This window comes from Limanda limanda, chromosome 18 (genome assembly GCF_963576545.1).
Source record: "Limanda limanda chromosome 18, fLimLim1.1, whole genome shotgun sequence".
Taxonomy (NCBI): Eukaryota; Metazoa; Chordata; class Actinopteri; order Pleuronectiformes; family Pleuronectidae; genus Limanda; species Limanda limanda.
The window spans coordinates 15,037,032-15,054,154 of NC_083653.1; the positions used below are offsets into that span (position 1 = coordinate 15,037,032).

Genomic DNA, 17,123 nt, shown 5'->3' on the forward strand with positions numbered 1-17,123 from the left:
AAAATGCATCACACCCCTTCTCACCTCATGGTTTAGGAATTGATTTGGAGACAGACCTTCTCATCCCTTGTAGCCTCGCAAACTTTGTCCTGCTAACCATGAGCTATTCTCAGTGCCCAGGGCAAGACGAGAGACAGAGGGAGGAAGGGCATTCGCTGTTAGGGTTCGATAGCTGTGGGACAACCACCCTACGTTGATTAGACAAGGTACCTCAGTATCCTCTTTAAAAAAGGCATATTTATGAAATGGATTTTAACTGGATGATTGTTAGCTTCATTGCTCTATTTGATCAATTGCCTCTTGCTTTCACTGGCATGTATTTTCAGTTTTTATGTCTGTGAGGCACTTTATAAACCTGTTGTTTTTTTAAAGGGCTTTATAAATTAAGTTAATTATTATTACTATTAACTTAATATATTTAAGAGAGCATTTTTTTCAAATGTACTGTATATGTGTCTGGTCAATAATAGAAACCTCACATTGCAAAACTGGTATTAGAAAGACTTTGAAGCATATACAATTCATTTAAAAACTGTGGTTAGACAAAGCATGAGTCTCTCATATTAGAAAAATAGTGCAGGTTAAGTGATGAGGACGTGAAGGTAGAGTGGGCCTGTGTGAAGCGTGGGTAGACTGCAGCACAAATGTATGTCCTGACAGACTGATGAGGACAAAGATCAATCTCCATCCCCTCTGAAGTGGACTCATCTAGCTTTTTCTATTTCGGTCATAGCTCTAATTGAAATTTTTTTTTCCTAAACACAAGTAGTAGGTTCATCTTTTTGGTCCGACTATTTCACAGGCAGCAGTTGACATTTTCTCCAAACACTGCATGATTCTCTGCTGTTTTATAGGCTGTAACAGTCATGCTGTTAACACTTAACATATTACAAGAGTCATGTAAGGACAAAGACATAATCTAGTCCTCTAGGCTTAGTCTAATCTTGATGTAAATTGATTGATGACGGTAGGTGCAGGGCGACTTATACAGGCAAGTTAATTTGGGCAACTGGTGTTTGCAGAGGGATGACTTCAGAAGGAAAACACCAAATTATCCCTAAATGACTTTGTTACATCACAGAGTCGGTGGTGCTCTGCGCTGTGTGTATGACAGTCTCATTTAGACCAGATTAGGGGGTCAAAGGTTTGGTTTGCCCCGCTACACATGCCCCACGGAGGGATCTTCTGGGGAAGGTTTGCCCAAACATGGTCAAAGATAATAACATAGCCTGGTTGACCTCTGTAAAGTGCTCGGGAAGCTGCGGAATTCTGGCTACTGCAAAACAGCATATGGAACTTAGAACAATGCCATAGAGGATTCAAATGTCCTGAATTAGAGGAAGTCAAAAGAGGAAACCCAATTCGCGGAGTGGTCTCTTACATCTGAAATGAAAGCCAAAGATTCACCCTCTCTCCATTCTTCTGTCCAGCTCAGAGGAGGAACCAGAGAAATGAGGGATAACCCAGCATGAGAAATGAGTAATAAAGAGAAGCTGGAGAATTTGAGGACCAGTCAGGAGGAGGGCAAGAGGAGGGCAGGGGGAGGTAGCAGGGATTACTCCAAAAATATGGGATTTCTCCCATTGCCCAAATAAGTACCTATTAAAAGAGAATCTGTGCCCTGCTGAGCTACCGATAAGGCAGCCAGGAGAAAGGAGCTGTGGAAAAAGAACATGACCATATAGAGAGGGGAGCTGTGGAGAGAGGGAGCAGGAAGGGGGCAGAGGTTAAATGGTTCCCCAGAATCCAAGCTTTCCTCTGGCATAAACCCAGTGAAGAGAGTCCCTGCTGACTGACACAGCCCTCGGCCTGCTGTGAGCATGGGTGGGCATAGGCAGCTGAACTACTACACAACAAATCACAGCTTGAAATTGGTTCCACATCCGAGTGCCTTGTTTACCACTGTTTGAAAAGACTAATGATGAGAAACCGGAGATTTTTCATCAGGCTCTTCATAATTCAGCCCAGAAGGCTGTGAGTTTTCAACTACTAGACTGACAGAGAAAGTGGGAAGACAGACACAGAAAGAGGAAAACCTGTCTCGACAAACAAACACCCCACAGATGTTGCTCCTCTCTGACACCACTGTTCTCCATAGCAACCCTCTGGCCAGTAACAGCCTCAAGCTCGCCTGGCTGCAGTGGCGTCATGCAGACGCCCGCACACAAACACCATACACATACAAACACTCGCATTTCAGCCACTGAATGGGATCCCAGTGTGTATTTATAGAGACAGAGGGACTCACTAGCCCACCCAGACCAACTACCCCCTCGGGCCTTACCAGAGCACAGACACATCTCTAGTGGGAGACCAACTACCCCCATCATTAAAAGCCTCGGCCACACACACACTCACACAGATCCAAAGTCTCTCAATTCTAGTACACAAGCCCTGTAATTGGCAATAACAGATAGCTGGGAATTACACATTAAGGCTGGTTTGTGTTGCTGCTTTCCCCCGGTACATGCAAAAAGCACTGGTTAAATATTAATACATTCAGCCATTTTAACAAAGGGAAAAATACTTTTTCTCTAGAATTTTCTAGTGCATTACAATGTTCGAGTTCGGCACAATTATGTAAAGTGGCACCAGGACACACCAAGTTAGAGAAGCTATGTGTGAAAAGATCGGATAATTTCCCACCAAGGTCAAGGATGATAATTCTCAATCATTTTCTTGACAGGACGAAAGAAAAAAAGTCCTTGTTTACAACAAGATCAAATCAATCTTTCCCTAATACAAACTGTTGTTTTACTGACGATTTAGACATGTTTTTGCTTGAAGCCTTTTGTACCCAGGTTTTATCCTAAATAACAGAGATATATCATAATCTATTGGATTGACGTGCAACAGGTGTGAGGCCTCAGTAAGGCCAGCTGGCATTGCAGAGAGATGACTACCGATGTTTCTTGTTCAGCCGTATTACCAGGTGTGTCACGGAGATCGGAAAATGGTCATTTGTAACATAATTTGATCTGTCAAGCTGCTCTGTTATCATTTCGGTATACGGTCCTATCCAGAAGAGGGAGAGACGAAGAGGAGCAGCAAAGTGAAATGTCACCCAGGGAGCAGACAAGTTTGTCCTAATCTCAAGTCTTGCACGTTGCTAAACTTGACCTTTGTGTTGTTTTACTCATTGAGTTACGCATAAATAACTGATTTCTGACATTGCAGCTATGTCAGGTAGTGTCTGTTGGATTTTTCATACCAAATTGGAAAAAACAAGATCCTAATACGCATTACTTTCTGAGGTATACGTAAAGTGTATGCCTGCCTCACATCACATCACATTAACGGGTATAGATGCTCGGTTTTATTAAGGTTACAGCAATTTGCAGTCCGAGCCAGGCAGTGACATGATGATTACGTAAAGGACTGAAAAAGACTGTGAGCCTCCGTGCTCTAGTGTTTATATGTGGGAGGTGAATGTGAGCGTTACTTACCTGGTGACAGACAGAGGAACAGATAACTGAGGGAAGGGAAATACTGGAGGACAGCAGCACTGGACCACTCTGAAAGAAATAAAACAAAAAAAATATGAAGTGCAATTTGCAGACATCCAACTAGCTACTAACGTCATTATCTAGCTTCCTCTTGGGTTGACACACAAGCACGTCCCCACATGAGCATTTGCACGCACAACACACTGGTGTGTAATTACACGCGCCCCCCCCCCCCCCTTTGACTTTTGCAGATTTTCAATCATTTCTCTGGCTTCTTCTAAATAAACTTTTAATAGGAGGCTGCTGCCCTTAAGAAAGGCTGCCTTCGTCAGAGGGGGAGCTGTGGGAATTTGCAGGCAAATCAGACAAGCGGCACCACCTCCGCTTCTCTCTCTGCCTCAGAGAGAGGTAGGTATGTCGGTGAGGTAAAGAGGGACTGCTAAAAGCACGACGTAAATGTAAAGTACAGATTGGGTCAAAGGAACAGAGAAAGAGACTGAGCGGGGAGAGAAACGCGAACAGAAAGGGATAATCCTCCTCTTGGCAAGACACCTTATATTCTTATATCCACAGTTCCAAACCAAAGACAATTCCTGCACATTTCCTGTTAGAGGACTGTTCTGCTTGTGTCTCCCCTCACCTCGTCGTCACAGCTCCGTCTTGCTTTGCCGAGCGCAGAACAGGAACTGCAGCGGTAATGGTTTCTTTATACAATCACTCTGGAAGATAAACTTTGCCAGATAAGCTTGGATGGCCCAGGATACATTTCAACAAGCAAGTGAGGAACCTGGCAGTCCTGGAGATTTTATTTACATGGGGGATTATCAAAGCTTATTAATGTTGATTTTTGTAAGCCCGACAAAAAAATGTTATCCTGTGACTGGCTCTTTTGTTCCATTGTGGCTTCTCATACAGAACATCCTCTGGGCACATTTCACAGAGAACAACATGGACGTAATGACTGTTTAACATGAACTACTCTACATTACTTTAATTCAGACAGCCAATGACCCCGGGTTACACATCTGATGACGTGTTCAGCAGCATCGCAGAGACAATATTGCAATATTTATGTAATATATAGTGTCCTTCTAATATGACTGTAGAGCATTTTGGTAACATGAAACGAACACATCCATCCAACTGCACAACAATTAATGCAAAAGATGTCATCCTCGAAAAATCTGTCACTGTTACTTCCCTTCCCTTTTTTTTTTTACACAACCTCTCTGCCTATTACTTCCTGTATGACCACTTCCTGAATCAGTTGTTTAGAAACGCTCAACTCTCTGAATCTCATACATATCCATAAAATGGCAGTTTATGAAACACACTACAAGTGCTGAAAGGAACCCTGACAGCGTTATGCGATACAAAAGAGTGGCCCTTGATTACTAATCTGGCAATGCATAATATTATAATGAGCAGGATTATGAATGACAGGACTTTAAATGGCCCCTGTAAACCACACGGGATTGCTGGAAATATATTTAGCCTTTCACACAAAACTTAATTAAAGGGGCAATTAAACAAAATAAATTATATTGAATTGGTTTTAGGAGTCAATATGTCTTCAAAAGGTAATCTACCATCGATCAACTCAATATTGACAGTGCTACATTAATTTTGCCCATTGTGTGATCATCTGCTTTCTATTTGTATTACTTCCTCTCTCTCTGTCTCTCTCTCCATCTGCTCTTCAATGTGAATGGGCCTCTCTCACAGTCGCAGCTTATATGGATCAAATATTCTACTTGTCAAGTGGCTTCACTGGAAGAGAGCTGTTCACAGGCCTCTTCAGCCAGGGCAGTGGATCAGTGGGAACGCTGTGTGCCAAAAAAAGGGGAAGTCACGTTCTGTATACAGAGATCAGTATTTATGTTATGCTGTGGAGTAACAGTTTAGTGAGAGAGAGATAGACAAACAGAAAAGTACAGCAAATACTCAGTCCCCCCCCGTTGTTTAACCTGGTCTGGGGGACAGCTAATATGTCCCCATGTAGGCTAAAATAACTATGTAACAAAGCAATCCCAAAAAATTAAAAAAGGTACAAATATAAAATCTATCCCACACCATACACGGTGATTTGTTCTATTTGTTTGATTTTAAATACAAAACCTGTCCAAAGCTTTTTTGACCAAGACAGGAGAAAGGAAAGTAGTGAACTTCTACACACTGTGGGCATTAAATGTACGGTAGGTAAATTCAGCCGCTAGGGGTCTCTCAATCCAAACAATAACAAAAGACCTAGTTTGATGACGTACTAAAGCAGCATGGGATCATGGGAGATGTTTACTTCACCACCATTGCTGAAGATAATCTAACTGACGTTACTCAGAATGTTCACTGAGTAAGTGTTGCTTTGATTTTTATTCATGTTATGCAGCAAACGATAATGAACAATCGTGATCCATTATGAGTGGCCAACAGGCTAAATGTGTTTTTCTTTGATTATGCATCATTTGCCCCGGGGGTTATAGCAGAGATGGGCAAAGTTACGAGTAAAGTGGATATCATGCAATCAAATGGCGACAAAATGAAACATTCGATTTCTTTGAAAAAAAATTGGGTATTTCTCTGGGTTTGAATGTTGGTGCAAACATTTAGATAATGTAAGCACACAAGTCGACAAAATGTATAACATAGGTCTAGTTGGAGGTCTTAATGGAGAATTGTTACACATTATATCTTTGAGTCTAAGTCTTTCGCTGTTAAGTGACAAATGGGAGCCCGGAGCTACCATGGAAACTCACTGGAAGCACCTCTGCTAGCATAGTCCATTGGCGGATACAATATATCAAACAAAGGATGGATGTACTTTACAACCTGAGCTCTCTCCCCCTGCCCTTCATGTGTGTGTGTGTGTGTGTGTGTGTGTGTGTGTGTGTGTGTGTGTGTGTGTGTGTGTGTGTGTGTGTGTGTGTGTGTGTGTGTGTGTGTGTGTGTGTGTGTGTGTGTGTGTGTGTGTGTGTGTGTGTGTGTGTTTGGAGTGTGTGTATTTTTAGATGGTGCTATTCCAAGTAACATCCAGTGGCGCGATAATAATTCCTTTGATTAGGGCAACAGGTAAGAGGCTGGTATCTCACCCCTGCCTACAGGAGGATTTAAACGGTGTAAACAGCAGCAGAGCCGCCATCATCACTCAACCTGTGACAGCTCTACAGGGGAAACACACAGGGGTGCTGATTAAAAGGACAGCACCATTAATGCAGCCAACCACACACACTCACTCCCGCAGGTATTACAAGATGGGCTGTGGCAGGGGAAGTGACATTATACATGTTACCTGGAATAGCCCTGTCTAAAAATAACCCCCACATGAGGGAGAAATGTGGTTATAAAACAAGTGTGGCATTGCTCAAAAGTGAAGCAGACGAGGGCTATCTGAAAATCAAAACCCAAAAATCCTATCAACTTTGTCTCAGCTCAGTATTCCTGCTCTGCTCAACACCTCCCGGGGTATTGAGAGGATCACTCTCATTTAGTCCCTGGCGTTAGATAACTTCCTCTTTTATCATTCATCTCTGGGGGTCACAGTGAGGGGACATCCAATAACAGAGGAGCCTTCTGAGAAAACCCTTGCCTCCCGTTTTTCATGCAGCTGCGTCCTACGGAGCGACTGGGCTCCTCAGAGGCTCGAGGTGGGGTCACCAGATTGGAAAAGCAATTCTGAGGCCAAAGAACTGAAACAGCAAGCCCTAAAAATAAATGATCATCAATCCAAGCCAACAGGAATTCTCTGACAAAATATAACAAAATTAGCCTTCCAAGACGTCTCAATCTCACATAATAACACGTTAGATTTTTCTTGACTCTCTACATAAACAGCAGAGTAAAAATGTCACGTCATGGGGAGATTTCATCTCATTATCTTGTCTGTGAGGTTGCTAGGTATCAGTTAAGACTCCAAGAAGTTAGAGTCTATTTTCAGTTCAGTGACAAACTAAGAAGACGAATGTGAGAGTGGCATTAGCCAATCTATTCTTTTGTATGATTTTGGAAAGTAAGAGAATAATTGGATGTCAACCAAAATCTGCGGCAGCTTAAAACGGTCAATTCAACTTCGTCTGACCGCCAATTGTGTGCTACAGCTCCTTCTATGTACAGTTAACATTCATGAAGGGGCTCAAAATTATGAATTATGTATCGAGCTTCAATATGAAGGATTGTGAAATAATTTGAATTACTTATGGACCCCAGGATGTGACGCACCTCGGCTTGTTGAAAATTATTTGCCGTAACTTGTTTCTGTTTCCATTTAATTTCTACATCGTTATTTTATCAATGTAAAAACTGTTCTTGGAACGGAGAGAGATTTTAGTGTGTGTGTGTGTGTGTGTGTGTGAAGAAATAGAGGAACTGTTAAACACCTAAGAATTTCTATAATATATCTAAATCTATATAGATACTTTTCCCCATGTGTAAATGCAAGATGCTATGATAGAATACTATCAACTTTAATATTTTATATTCAAGATACACTAAAACCACAAACCAAGCAAAATGAGAGTACTGACACTAACTGAATGAACGAGTTGAAACAACACTCTCTTACTGTGTTCTTAGTAGAATGTGGGTGAAATCGAACTGGGAGGTGAGCAGAGAGAAGCCGAGAATGCTGGAGGAGTAGAGGGAGGCACTCAGACAAAGAGACACACACATGCACCAAAACATTTCAAATACAGTCTGACTATTCTGTGTTTTTTATTCTTTTCTGTATAATGCTGTCAGGAGGCAGTTCCCCGAAGGCCAAAATATGAGAAAGACAGCCAGAGAGAGTGAAAATCCAGACAGAGAGAGAAAGGTGAGAGGGAAATTGTTTCTACTTGGTGAGTCAGACAGAGAACTCACAGAGAGAAAAGCTCTGCTTCACTGCCCTAAAGAGTGATTGACGACTGTGTTTCAAAAGGACAAAATAAGGTCTGGGTCTCTCTGCATGGACGCACAGTACTTCTCCTCTTGCACCTTTATGCTGGCTAATTACTAGATCACATGTTATTGAGTGCAAAATCCAAGGACATTAGCTGAAGTAATATGGTCTTTACCACCAATGATGGCAAAGTATTGAAACTCAACTCACACTGACAATAGCTTTTATAGCATATTTAGTGCTTATATGGCATTGAACACTTTAAAAAGTGACACATTTGCAGACTCCTAAATGTCATTTTAGCTTTTGTAAGGTTGTTTCAGGAACCTTTTGATGACATTTTCAATTTTTCTTACAGCCTTAAAGGACCATACTAAATCACACTAATCTCTCTATTCGGATGGTTGGAACTGCTTCTCTTGTGCAATGATATTTGATGTAAGATGATAGTGATGAGGATGCTACTCCCAAGTTGTTTCCCAGTTTTGAGTCAGTCAGTGTTGAGCAGAACTGAGTCTTGGCATGAGTCATGTAGTAGTGCACGTCTTCTCAGAGTGAGGAAATCCTCAAGGATGTACGTTGCATGCGGTTTATAGAACTTGAGTAGAGGAAGGTTGTTGTACTGAGCTTGTCATTGCTAAGCAGCTTAATGAGTTTGTGTGGAAGCTGGCAGGCAGATCAGCTGATTGCACCTTTGATGGCTTGACAAATGTGTTCAATTCATTTTGTTAGCTTTTCATGTTCCGAAATCCTGCTCACCAAACGCCTGAAGGAGTTTTGCTTATGCAGCAGCATATTCAAACTTCATAACAGGTTTCTACTCATGCACAGTAGAACAATGGAGTGTTAACAGTTTCAGTGACCGCAGCTTTAAATTTACTTAAAATTATTCCTCATTTGAAAGTAGAGACCTGAGGTGCAGGATGGGACATTAAAGCTTCGCCTTCTGCTCTAAGAGGTGCTTAGTGATGTCCAACATGAAGACCAAATCACACAGCTACTTGCCATCACTTTCATTATTCAAACATAGTTTGGCTTTTTTCAACTATACCACAGTAAACACCAAATCAAATGTGATTGTTCATGTAAGAGTCTGCCATTCCTACACTGGATTCATGCTTCACCGGACACAAGGGCTGCATGCAATTAAGCGTTGCTATTTTTAATTTTACCCCATTGGTATCAGCAATTTCCGGTTCACTCTCCCACAGCCATATCAGATATGTATTAAATTACTGCTAATGCAAACCAAAGATTTCCGACTGCTGCCAGTGAACATTGAATTTATTCATCTGGCAAAACACGGAGTGGCTTTCATTCCACAGAAGTCGCTGACAGAGCCGTGTATTTGGTCGGCTCAGACGGGGTCTTTTGAATCTGCCATTATTTTACTTGTGAAAGTGAGTAGAGAATAAGGAGCGGCTCACAGTGGCAGCAGCTTCTTGTTCCATTAAACAGAAGAGTGTCAAGCTGTACCTCCAGCTCCTTACACCATGTGCAGTTTTGAATCAGATCGCAGTCTAATTATCTCTGACTCACTGCTTTATTAATACAACATGAGTTTTTCTGTCTACACTGTAAACAGTTGCTTTTCAGCTGGATTTCTGACAAAGTAGCTGCTCAGTGAGCATTTGCAGATATATTAAACCCCCGGATCATGATAACTGCTGCTGTAAAACTGCAAAGATTACAAGATATTTCAAGTTACAGTCTAATGCTGGGTTGTCAGGGTCTGATTAATTTCTTTATCCATAATATAAATCAAATATTGATATGCTCTGATTGCAGGTTTGACCTTTAAAATAGCTCTTGAAAGGTTTGCAACAAAGGGACTCGCGGGCTTATTCAAACATGTCGCTGCTTGTCAACGGCAAAAGGAACAGCATGTTTGAAGTGTGTTGCGTCACAATAAAACACGTCTTGTAAGGTCCCTTCCTAAACTCTTGCATCAGTGGAGTGTGTATACAAAATGATTGAGTCAGTTTTAACTGAGCCAGGAAACTGCTGCGACATGATAAACGTCCACTTTGTGAAATACATAACAGTTGTAATGTATGAATAGTCACTTTTTTTTCTGATCTTCAAAGGCCTGATGGGATTTCTCAAGTCACACATTCTATATGTATCATATAATTCTCAATTAGCAGATAAGGTCACTGGGAAATAAAAAGGACGTCCTATAGGGGCACAGAGAACGCAAGTTGAAGCTTCTCAATAGTGTTTTACCCTAATACTTGCCAGGATTGGTTAAGTGCTGCTTGGAAAAACTGTATATGTTATACGTGCTATATACAGTATGTGCAGCTTCCCATTCATAATAATGTAATTTGGGGAGAACAGATGTCTCAAAGCATTTGCCAAAAGAATGTTTACAACTCTCATATTATGTGCTTTGATTCTGACACTTTTCTAAACTTTACATTACTTACAGCAGTTTGTTATGATATCCATCGAATGGATTTCTGGGCCAAGTCCAGAGGTTTGTTTAAATGACATGCGAGAAGTGTCTGATGAGAAATCGCCAGGGGCCTTTGACAAATATCTGGCACTGATCAGAAATCCATGCGAGGGAACTGTTTGCCCACTGCACTGTGTTGTTTACACTCGGCCTAAAATGTGTTTGTTTCTCTCCATCCTGGAGTTCAGGGAGCGCGGTCGGAAAAGAAACGCCATTAAAATCCACTTTGTGTCTCAACACACAAAACAGACATGAATTAGCCCTGCATATAACACTCCAGGCTGTTCCAGAGACATCTGCATAGAACCAGACAATCCCTCACAGCCATTAAATCATGCAAGTCAAAAATATAATGGGAACAATTGTGTGTAGTCTGTAATCTGCATTTCAACTTAGCTGAGCAGGAAGTGATAAGTTCAGCTGCTGAACGTTACATAATTGCTTGGACTTTTTATCTCATACAGTCGTGGGCTGATTAAAGATGCTCTTCTGGCACGTACTGTACACACACACAAACACACACACACAGACACACACTAACATCTCTCTCTCCTTTCCCAGCCAGACAAGAGATGTCCTGTAAAAAAGGAAGAAGCAGCATTCTTGCTGTTTATCTAGTCATCTGATCTGGCCAGTGAGTCATGTGTTGGAGCCATGTTAGAGGCTCAGCAGCAGGCTTCAGGCTAACCCTAACCCTAACCCTAGTCCAGGCTATTCTGCTGTTTCAGTCTCTACTTCTCCTTTCACCCTGCTCTTTATATTTTGATACAAATAAGCTGTGTCATCCTCCAGATCACATTCATTTAAAAAAAAAAAAGGTCACCACTGAAAAGGACCTCCTTGCAAGAAATCTTTGCATTTGAGACATTTAAGGCTCCTCTATTTTATATTCCAAATATTGATAAATTCTTTTATATATATGAAACCTAAATGTAGAACTTTTCTTTCGTATTGAGGCCCTTGTTATGGAAAACCACAACCTGCTTTCTATTCTACTTGTTCAAACGATAGGTTTCAGTCAATAAACTGACCAAATGCAGAATTCAATCGATTGCTAAGAGTCCCTAAAGGTTTCGTAATATCCCCCCCCACCCCCTCACATATTGACAGTGTGATAAATGCAGTCATCATTTTGCTGACTTCAATCATCCTCGTCAGTGGATTGAAGGAAAGAAAAAAAAAAAAGAAAAAAGCCTTATTCTCTCGATTATTGGGCGGGCTGGGTGTAATAATAGCTATCCAGGGGAGGATGTAGCAAAATCAAGCTTTGCATTCTGGAGCGAAGGTCGACAGTTTAATTGGAAGTGCAAATTGCGTTCACGTGTATCCCCACAGTGGATTGAGCCGCGGATAAAGTGAATGTGCACACGGAGAATGTGTGTGAGAAGGAGCGGGGGGGTTTGAAGAATGAAAGAGTGCACGTGGTTAGTCGAGCTGGAACTATCATCACTTTTGTGTTTTTACCTCCTTAAAGCCTCATTCACACAGACCGGGATGCTCCGGCTGCCTGCTACCGAGTCAGCTAAGCTAACGCTGCCAATTTTTGGTTGAGAACGAGTAAATATTGACTTGATGACTGCAGCTCCCATCTGCTGGTGTGAGAGTAAGCGGCTCCCTCGCTTTCTGTCTGTTTTGCGTACGCTCTCCATCTCTCCCTCTGTTTGTGGGTGTGTGTGTTGACCGAATCTGCAGAGAATACCCCTGTCATTAGATTCAGCCTCCAGCCACACTTACCCTTGTAGTGGAGACCAACTCTCTCATCACTGATGTCTGATTTTCTTCCAGCAGCAAACGGCACCAGTCGTATTTATCCATAACATGTGGAGCGGTCGGGGTCAGGTTTTGATCAGCTGTGCTGCGTTCGAAGCCGAGACTGACGGAGCAGAGCTGAGAGGTTTAACGGAGCACAGAGCAGAGGGCAACGCTGGAGAGAGCTGAGCCTCTTAGCTGCGTCTGCACATAGAGCTGCACATCCATAATGATAAGTAGAGCCCTTCGATTACGATTTGGTCCCATATAAATAAAATACCTTACTTGACTGGAGCCAGACCAATTTGGTCGGTCTGCTGATTTAATCACCTGCTGTTGTCTTTCAAATATATCGGCATATGTGCTGCTGCGGAATTATTTTTTTTCCGAAAAGAAAAAAGCTAAGAAAGATGCCTTTAATAATTTAGAAATGGTGTTGTCATATTGTTTAACCAGCAAATCCTGTTCCGACTCCATTTGTTAATAAAGCACTGTTACACTACATGGAGCAGATCACAGCAGACAGTGGTGCAGTGTGAAGCCTTGTCTTCATAATAGGCTGCTTACTGGTTTGTGATATACATTAATGGAATCAATCTGAGTAGGATACCTGGGGGTTCAAGTTGTGCAACGGTTAAAAATATATTTATATAAATTCATAAGTACAAGGATGGTAAATAAGAGCTAAACGTGGGCTGGTAGCGGGTGAGAACTTGCGTTTTTAGGAAACACATTGACCGTTTCAGGAGCAATGACAGATTAGTAAAAACCACTGAAAAGGGGAGACAAGGATCATGCATGTAGCGTGTGGGTTTGATCACGGGTTACAAGTCACCGGACATATATAAACAGGTCTGGATTTGAGATCAAGGTCAGGTCCAGTATATGGAGCTCTCCGGGTGTGGGTTTGCAAAAATGGACCCATTACAAGTGACGTGTTTAGCCCCATGATCAGTATATTTAATTCGCTACATTAGCTAGCTTGCTATTCCTATCATATATCGATGGGTTTTTTGCTGGGGAAATTGGCTGTATTTATATAATGGTTATCTAAACTTATTGACCGCTCAAAGCACCGTACAGCACAACACCATTCAGCCATTCACCAGACACACATATTCATACACCACTACTATATCAATGAAAGTGCATTTAAATACTGCCGGCACAGCCATCAGGGGCAATTTGGGGTTCAGCATCTCGCCTAAGGTAATTTCGAGGTGCAAACTGGAGAAGCCAGGGATCAAACCACGTCAGAAGTGGATGAACAACTCCTCCAAATCCATTCCCTAAACTTGGCATCCGCCCCCAATCTTAAAAAGACTAGTAAACATTTTACTGAGTCCACTAATGATGCTTGAGCAGATGTAGACGTTGCTACTTTTTAAATCACCTGTAGTGTGGTGCTTGAATCTACATTCCCGATAATTGAATTGCACAAATACTCAGTCATGTACGACACAATGATTGAAAACATCTCTCCCTTTTTAAATTGCAAAACAAGCTCCTTAGGCACATTTCGATGAGCATGAAACAGTTTTACCATATCAGAGCAGCCATTAAAATCCCGACCGTAACATTGTAAAATGCATTTCCTTAAAAGTGACACCCACTCTGCCTGGATGCAGCCCCAAGTAACTGTCACATCCATATTTTCAATGAATGTCAAGGTCTGAAAATGCGGCTGAAGGCAGAACAGCGTATCAGGGTGCTGGACGCAGACATTTGCAACGGGAATTGATTTAGGTAGGTGTTGACTCGGCTGCTGCTGCTGACATTGCTGCCGGTACAGACAGTGTCGGTGTATGACTGCTGCTGCTTTCATAACAGCATTTATGTTCATCGTTTAAAAGAGTCTGACAGAGATGCTCCTTCAGAGGCAACGCTGACGCAAACAGTGGATGAGCCTGATATTTCGAAGGTCGTCTGTTTTCATACACGTCTTATATGATAGTTTCCTCTTAACAAACACACTGAACACTCCTCTAAAAACTGCAAACTGAATCGTATGGCTCAAAGGATTTTCAATCAAATTAAATCCCAATATTACTGGTACTTTAAGTTCTGTTACTGCACAGCATTTTACAAGCTGGGTAATTATAATCTGTTTAAATATGCACAGCAGCAGGAGCAAACCGCACTATCCCTGCTGGACTGAATACATAGAGAAATTAAATGAGCCGTAATAGCAATAAAAAAACTGAGAAACTATACATGAACCATGTCCGTTGCCCATCATTGTCCCCCTCATTGACTTCACAGAGGCAAACCTCTCTTATATCTATGTTATTATGCAGCCACATTATGCACTAGAGAATTCTAAGCGAGGAAAGATTATATTGTTTAAAATCACAAAAAGAGCAGAGCCTGTGATTGAAGACTTGATCAGAATCAATGAGCCTGGAAAATAATGTCAACATATACTCTGCACTTTTTACAAACTGATGATTGCTGTGTTATCTGGACTACAGCAACACCCCAAAAAAAGGCAAAAATAAATCCTTGTTTTTCCCATAGTGCCGTAACCTATGCTGTTGTACTGACGCGTGAGTACACCTTACAAAAATAATTTTGCATAATTCCAATAAACCGTTTTTTCTGTGTGGTGCTTTCATGTTCTGTTCTCCCCGTGTCTGTGTGGGTTTTCTCCGGGGACCTTCCTCCCCGAGTCCAAAGACATGCAGGTTGGAGGTATTGGTTAATTGGAGACTCAGTAGGTGTGAACCTGTTCAGGGCGTATCCAGCCTCTGGTCCAATGTCGGCTCTTATTGGCTTCTGCTCACCCCGTGACCCTCAAGAGGCAAAGAGCAGTATTGATAATGGATGAAAAAGTTTAATTTTAATGATCTTGCTATGTTAAAACTTGCAAGTAAGCCGCTTGTAGAATTCAAACTATTGAAATAGATTTGTGTTAAGCTTTCCAAAAAATGTATTCTGTTAAGTATTGGAACCATTGCTCAACCCTGACAATAGCATAGCATTATAACTAAATATATATTTCCTATATTTAGGCAAACATAATGACGGGATAAAGAAAAAGTATACGTCCCTCCTCTATAATATTAAAGCTTAAAGCATACATCAATTAATCAGGCCCGGGCCAAACAGCATCCTTCATGCTACACATGACATCATTAATACAGATTACATCTTTAATACAGAACATATTATAGAGAGCAATCACCTCTCGGCCGCATTACAGTTTCTAGGTTGGCAGGAGGGAGCACACGGCTGCAGCAGCCACGCAACCTGCTTATCAGTGAGTGATGTCTGGCCACGGACGGGCGAGCGCTGCAAATCAGTCTTGTTTGAGAGATACAGTGAAAAATTAGGGGCCACTTGCTTTCATCATTCAGCGCAAATCCAATAAAATGTCTCTCGGCCGCAGCTCTCGATGCAGCTCGTTTTACAAATGCAGAATGCTTTGCGGGGAAACGCATTTGTATACTCTAATGAGGGAGACGGGACAACAATAAGGCAGAAATAAGAGTCGAGTAGATTTCTGTGGTAAAGCCAAGATGGCAGGAAATACCCCTTATCACTCCTCGCCTTCCTGTTGGTTGTTGTTTAGTTTCCCTCTGGGGTTTTCTTGTGCTTTCAGAAGCATATGAGATAACACACCGAGACATCCCAATTACATAAGTTGTCAGGTAGGCCTTGAGGGAGGAGGAGGCCAAATGTTTCACGGACATTATGCATACACTTTATTTAATTGACCAAATGCAGATTAGACCATTAATATGCAATCGCGAACCGGCTGCTCCGGAAACTAATATTGAAAAGAGTATTGTGAAAGCCTTTCACCAGTTGCTACCAGGTGGTTGCTATAGCTGACAAGTCAAACATGGACTGAAACAACATAAGATAAGACAGAGAAACCTGTATTGCAGCAGAGAAAAAAAAACTCACCAGTTCAGCATCAATAACACTCAGCGGGAGAAGCTCATGTCTTGGCCTGCAGAGACAAAAAAGGACATACTTTAAGAAGGAGGGAGAATTTCATAAATCCCAAGAGACCTGAATGTGGACTTATTTGGCTGAGGTCTGAAAACCTGTTCCGTGCAGTAGGAAGGACGGGACCTGAGAGAGAACCGCTCAGATGGGCGAGCACATACCACATCCCTTCTTACGCCGCTGCCAAGGAAAACATCAAGTAAATCACGATATTGACAAACAAGCCGTAGAGCTTGTCAGATTTTAACGATAGGATAGCGACAGGGTTTGTGATCCAACACGTTTTCTTTAACGTGCTACCATAAGACTGGGTCTGTCAATCCTAGTGCCAGTCTCCTCGTCTGTCGGCCGATCAATCCATCCGACTGTGAGAGCTAGATCTCTCTGTGAGGCGTCAGAAACATCCAGGAGGATGATTGACAGCTTTGTTATGGGAGTCGCGTGTGAAAAAAACAATACGTGCTGTGATAGAAACCTGCTAGACCGCGTCGAAACAACAGGGACAGAAGAGGAGACAGCCAAGCTAATATAGACCAGACGTCTAATGAAAAGAAAAAAAAGCAACATGAGAATAAATAGAGAGGAAACAAGGGGGCGAGCATGCCAGCCTTTTAAAAAAAAAACAAGTAATTGAGATGTACAGTAA

The 17,123-nt window shown here is 41.9% G+C and overlaps 1 protein-coding gene across 1 annotated transcript in view; it reads right to left on the reverse strand.

The window, feature by feature from the left end:
* The window catches only part of LOC133024921 (1-phosphatidylinositol 4,5-bisphosphate phosphodiesterase beta-4-like), a 66,087-nt gene that overhangs the window by 46,192 nt on the left and 2,772 nt on the right, over positions 1–17,123 (reverse strand). The window contains exons 2-3 of the mRNA XM_061092087.1: positions 16,433–16,478; positions 3,447–3,515 (exon numbers count right to left, since the gene is read on the reverse strand). The gene's annotated coding sequence lies outside the window, so the exon portion shown is untranslated. The remainder of the gene's footprint in view (positions 1–3,446; positions 3,516–16,432; positions 16,479–17,123) is intronic.